This window comes from Stegodyphus dumicola, chromosome 11, assembly GCF_044657685.1.
Source record: "Stegodyphus dumicola isolate Sdum_Otavi_A_Nest chromosome 11, ASM4465768v1".
In the NCBI taxonomy this organism is placed as follows: domain Eukaryota; kingdom Metazoa; phylum Arthropoda; class Arachnida; order Araneae; family Eresidae; genus Stegodyphus; species Stegodyphus dumicola.
This window is the reverse complement of record NC_140778.1, coordinates 164,052,026-164,058,899: the sequence shown is the minus strand read 5'-3', so window position 1 is coordinate 164,058,899 and position 6,874 is coordinate 164,052,026.

Below are 6,874 nucleotides of genomic sequence, written 5' to 3'. Positions count from 1 at the left end.
TTCAAAAATTTCGTAGCATCAATAAGGCGCCCCTTGGATGCTGGGCCCAGAGACAGATAGCCTCACCCTAGCTACGCCGCTGTTAATATATCAAAAATATCAAAAATATTTCTTGAAAATTTTATGATGATCCGTTAAGTAATTAAGGCGTGAAAGCGTAACATTTATTAATTTTTACTTGTTTAATTTTATTATTTGAAATCCTTCAGGATTTACGGGTTTCGGGTCATCTTTCACAAAAAGTTTTCAGTCATTAAGAAAATATACGTAGCAGTTTTACTAGATTTCATGGCGATACACTCCACGTAAATACAAAATATCCGCGGTCTATAGGTATAGAAGAAGGGCAGTATTTACTGAAATTTTACGCAGAGTGTATTTTTAAAATTCACGCGAAGTTGAAACTTATTTAAGGACATTAACGCGAGCGAAGCCGTGGGTAAAAGCTAGTAAAACTATAAAACATGACGCCACATTAAATTAATTAACTGGAAAACAAGGGGCCCACCAGCGGCCGAGCGGTAACGTCGCTGAACACTGGTAGTTCGGTCCGAGGTTCGAATCCCGCGAACGGGCTGGCTGCATGGGTGTTTTCGTGGTTTTCCCCATGTGTAACGTGTATACGAGCCAGTTTCCCTTAAAAAGTCCTCCACGAAGGCATCCCTCCCTTAATGCAGATAGCCCTCGAGTGCTTTGCCGTAATTTAATAAGCCAAACGAAGTCTGAGAAAAACTAATCATTATTAATAGGAAGAGTTATAGGTATTTTTTCCTCTTTAAAGCGGTCTTTAATGGTATAATCGGAAGCCCGCCCGCCTAGAAATCATGAGGTTAGGAGTTCGAAACTCGGCGAGGGCAACGTATATTTTCCTTGCCTATTGGCGCCTGAAGTAAAATGTGGTAGCCTATAATATGTCACTATCAGGATTTAGCAACTGATCCTTACCTTCCTTGTCGCCCTAGAAGTGGGGGAGAATGCAAGGAATTTTCTCCTTTATTACCGCAATGGAAAATTTGGCTAGGGTATTGCACCTTTTTCATATTCTGGCTAGGCAGAAGAGTACCAGGGGGAGCAGAACAGCCAGGCCACTGATTAAGAGGAGAGGCCCCCAAAGAACCTTAAGTTTTTAAGTATATATTAAAAAAAAAAATGAAGCTAAAATGTGGTCTGTATTGGGAGAATCAATCCCTAACTCATAATTGGCACTAAAGATATTTTTTGGACGGTGTATGTTTCAGTTGCTCCATGCTAGAGAAGCTTTTTGAAGTTGAAGTGGATTAAAAGCTATCTTCAATCAACAAGGTGCCAAGATTTAATGGCTTGTCAGTCTTTTTGCATTGAACATACGGTAGCTAAGCATGTTAATGAATTTTTGACAAATCTATAAACAAACTTTCGTAAGTCAAAATTCACTAAAAACAGTTATAGCTTTTTTATTTTTAGAAAAGTTAACAATATTTTTTAAATCATCAAAAATAGCTGATTAATAAGCATTTTTAAATATAAATTTGTTTTCTAAATGTAATTTTTCCCCTTAATCTTAAGACTTGCTTTTCAAATCAATTCAAATATTTAATTTTAATTAAATAAATGTTAATTTTATATTTGTGTTGACATTTTGTATGGTGATCATTCCGATATAGGGTGACCAAGTGAGATTTCCATCCTGAGCATCGATAATTAAGTCTGGCACTGCAGATAGAATTTTGCATATGTGCCCTATTTCTTACTTTGACAAATGTAATGATTTTACAAAATTACATGTTCTATTTGTACAACTTTTCCATCCTTAGATCAGTCAATATACTAAGCATAAAACCTATTTCAAACATTCTGCGTGTGTGTATTTATGTTTTATTTGAGCTAATAGAAAATATTTAATAATGGAAATTTCCTTCATCCAGAGTCAGTTTACAATCCATAAAAGACAGTAAGATTAATACCAGTAATAATGTATAAATAATGTAAATAATGAGTAAAATGCATAATATATTTTAATAAATGAAGCTGGAAATTGCAGATGTGTGAATCTTGAAATAAATACTGATAACCAAAAAAAAGAATAGAAATTTGTGCTTATTTTAAAAGTGAATAATACAGGCAAAGTTAAAATAAAAATAAACATTATCAATGAAGAGTAACATTACTTATACTACATTAAGGGGCAGCAAATGTGTATATGTAAATGTGTGCATTAGTGGTATTTATGACTTTATACTGAAATTCTGATTCCCCCATGAGGGGGGGGAATCAGAATTTTTTTAATAGGTAAAGAAGCTAATGGGATAAATGAAACTAAGGGAATTATTGATATGTTGTCCTCTATTAAAGACATATGTGTTATTTTGTTCCATTGGCTAATTCATTTTCACATTGGACTTGTAATTGAATTTTAAATTAAGAATGAATCTGTGTGCTTTTTCAGGGAAGGGAAGTTATGCTTTATAAAATTATAAGTATGCAATATTTACAATTAAACAGAAAATGAGAGGTGTATGAAAAAATTACAAGAAAAAAAGGGAATTTTAAATTTTTTGACAGGATGAAATTTAAAATACTTATCAGTCATGGTTAATAAAACTTAGCTGAATATTAAATATATGTATCAAATTTATTGAGAATAAAAATTGAAGCTAACAGAATGATAATAATAAATTAAAAAATTTATTTACATGCATACAATTTTATGTTAAATATACAGAAAATTTTCATACGAGAATACAAGAATAAAGAATTGTTTTATTAAAGAGTCTTGAAATAACTGTAGCTTTTTCTTTCGCTTTTAAATTCAATAACTCTTAAAATTATAGTGATATTTATAAAAGCATAATAAAAATAATTTGATTAAACATTCCTTTTACATATTAGGCCAACTAATATTACATATTACAGCTCATGAAATGTTTCTGGTATGGAAAAAAGGATCCTTCTAAAAAATTTTCTTTACATATATATAACTAAAAATGTATCAGTTCATTTTTTCTATAATTATGTTTTATGAAAATATTCTTAAACTATTGAAAAGAATGAAATTTCCTTCGTTTTCAAATGATTATGAGATGGATTTTAATGTAATGCTGATAAAGAAGATATTTTTAACATTAAAACAGAAAAATCTAAAATAGCTAAAACATATACACCTTGGATAAAAATTTGCGAGGAAAAAATTATAAATATTAATGAAAATAAAATTTTCATAGCACATAATTTTAGCATTTCAGTAAAAAATTATAAAAATTGCATCATTATACTTTACATACAGCCACTTTACTGAGATATTTATTTCAATATTAAATATATAAATTTCATGTTTCATTTCCTATTTATCTATTTCACTATCTTCTAATTTGACAAATTTTGTCTCAAATCTCAGATAATGCATTAATTCTAGATTCAGCAGCAATTACTTTCACAAAACATATATGAAATTAACAAGATGCTATTAATTTTGCACGAAGGCTTTCCATATAAAATTAACTTCTCAGATTTTCTACATTTATATAGTTCTATATAAAAAGAGCATCTATTTTGGAACATAATGACCAATATGAAGTAATAATACATAATTTATAATTTTAATAGTCACAGCATACTGAGATATTACATTTGGCTCATTGTAGAACCATAGCCTGCATACCCAGCAATGCAATCATTACCATCCAATGATACAATCATTTTGCTTATCATATGATAAGCTTGCTTTAAATTGATTTCATTAAAGGGTACAATAGAATACCTGCCATAGCTTTTCAGTTTATTGCCATATAACTTTATCGCAGTAAGCACAGCAACTGAAAAATTGGTCACAAGATTTGTGGCTTAATTGTCTGATTTTCCGAGATTTAGGTATTAAGTTTTTATTTTGACTGACATTCTTCTTTGGAATGTCACTGGGTTTGCTTGATGCAGCCACTTGCCCTGAAGATGGTTAGCTTTTCTGTTCACAGCTTTAATGAAGCTTGCCGCAGGGTGGTGAATTCTACTGCATAACTAAGCAAATAGCTCCTTCACATTTACAAGTCTGCTGCTTCTGCACACCTAATCAGCTGGAAGGGATAAAAATTATAAACATAAATAATTACAAAATCGATTCACAATAAATTTTATATTTTAGTTAATTTATTTATTGAATAAAATAAATGTGAAAGTAATTAAAAAGCAGCACTGAATTAAAATATTAGTAATACTCATAGTGTAACAACGCTGATACTGCAAATGCTAAATTAAACGAGTATTGGGACTTTAAAGCATTAGAAATGAGTGAGTGTTGCATACAAAGGTTAGCATTTTGGATGCATAAATTCATGTCACACATAGAGAAAATTATGAAAACTTCCATGCAGCCAGTCTATTTGGCAGGATACACAAGTAATAAACATGTTTAATAATGAAACATAATAAAAATATTAATAATTAATGAGGGAAAATTTATAGTTTTGTTCTTTTTATTTAAGTTAATATTTCTATTGTGAAAACTATCTAACTTAATACACTATTCACTTTCTCTTTGCCAGTACTAAACATTAATTCTGAATTATAATAAATTTTCTAACTGCTCTGTTATTCATTCACAATAGTAATGGCTTGAGTTAATTTCTTCTGCGTTTATTTCATTTATAACCTCCCAAAGTTTTCAACTACATTTTATCCTATAGTTCTAATCTGAGGTAATGTGCTGCAAATATCAAGTGTTAAACTGTCATAATAATAATACTATAGACAACTGAAGTTAACAAGCACATATTGTAAAGCTTCAATCATATGCAAGTACAGTTAAAAGTCGTTAATCCGGACTCGTCGGGACTTCGGCGATTCCGGATTATAGATCATCAGTTTAAATCTGGTAAGATGGCATGCAGAAATTACAAAATTAAAAATATGAAACCGTAATTTATGAAATAAAGAACAATTATGATCTAAAGGGTATCACAATTTACAAAAAGAAAAAGCTTAATATTTATTTGTTTACTTTATTAAACATTTATTTCAATGTAAGTTGCTTCGTTTCATGTGATAATACTTTCTCTTTAATTCTATTAAACAGACATAATTTCTCGTTTAGTTACAAAGTTCCGCTGTTCAAGTCCTATAATTGCTGTGTTGAGAATACCGACTAATTTGTCAATGGAAATGTTTTTGTTTTCAATAACCTCTGGGTCACTTTCTTCACTATCGGAAGCGAATTATAATGACGAGGAACTTGATTTAAATCATATCAAAGACGGAGTACATAGACATGAAATACTATACTTAGTAAGGAATTATAAGCCAAATAAAATAAAAACATCTGCCCTGAAGATAAGGATAGTGCTGACAGATCAACTTCCAATCCGCGGCGTGAAATTGATAAACAGATTTCGGATTTCAGAACATACTTTCGCTTTGTAGATATAAATTACATATTAGTAAATATATATCGGAAATTCTATTTGACATAATCGAAAGTTCAAGCTTACTTTTATGAAATTGTTCTAAAAGTCTGCAAAAAATAATAAGCCGGATCCAATTCGAAGATTAAGGAGCAACGCAATGTGCAACATTAACTGAATCAGATAATTTTAGCTTAGCTTATACCTCCGTTACGCATTAGACGCGCATGTGCACAAACATATTCGCAGCCGTAAAGGTCTTACGCGCACTCTTAAACGCCTGTGCGCATGCGCAGAAAGTTTGTAGCTTTGAGGTCCGGATTATAGATCATTCCGGATTATGGGTGTCCGAATTAACGACTTTTGACTGTATATCTTTATCATTTGGCCAATTTGAATTCAACAAAATAATCTAATTTTCATAACTTTCTCAATTTTTATTGTCTGCAGATAATCAAAACCATTTTTAAAGAGGGACTACTGCACATTATTGTTAAGAAATATATCACATTGACATTCTTCAGCTTTATTACTTTTTAACTTTAACAAATTAATATTTAAGTACTAAAAATTAAATATAACACAGTTATAGCTCTGAAGCTATGTGACAGATGCGACGAGCAAAAGCTCTGAAGTCAGATTCCAATCAGTCTGGGTCGTATTTATTTTGCATATAAAACAATACATGTGAATTCTAGTTAAATAGAACCAATGACTAAAAAGCACTTGTTTTAAAAAATACATAATAAAAATGTATTTTTCATATTACACATCAATACAAAATAGCATATTAAAATAAAGTCGTAGCTGCCCGGATGGTATAGTGATTAGGGAAGCCTGAGTACAATACTGAGGGACCTGGGTTCGAATAACGAACAAGGCATGGATGTAAATTATCTGTCCCTTCATAGGAGGCAAAGGTGGCCTGCCTATTAGGTGCCTCCATAATAGATCACCATATCTGATTTTAGGAGTGGCCAATGCCGGCATAGGCAAGCATCCACCATTGGAAACAAAAAGTACATGTGCAAGAAATGGAGTTATTCTGATGCTAATGGTTTCATAAAATTAATTATTCTTTTCTGATAACTCAATTCATAATTATAATGTGGGGAAAAAAGAAGAAATATAGAATATCAAATCCCATTTACTTTCCTGAACCAAAGTATGAAAGTAACAGCACAGTGTATAAAAATGTTGAACAACTGCATCGTCTGTTAATACAGTTATAACTGAAGTACTGTTTTGAAGAAGGGTATGGAGTTTTATGGCAATTAGCATATACTTTGATGCTTCTTATTTCATTAAAGCTAATTCTTATATATAGGCATAGTAATGTTTTGTTCATCAGCATTTTATGAATTATTGACAATTTCAAAACAACAAGTATAAATATGCAAAATAAAATAAGGAGCTGTACAACTTAAAGCTCATATAAATTGGAATACCTTATGTTGGAGCATTGCTGAACTCATACTTAAAACAGAATAAAATGATAAATGAAA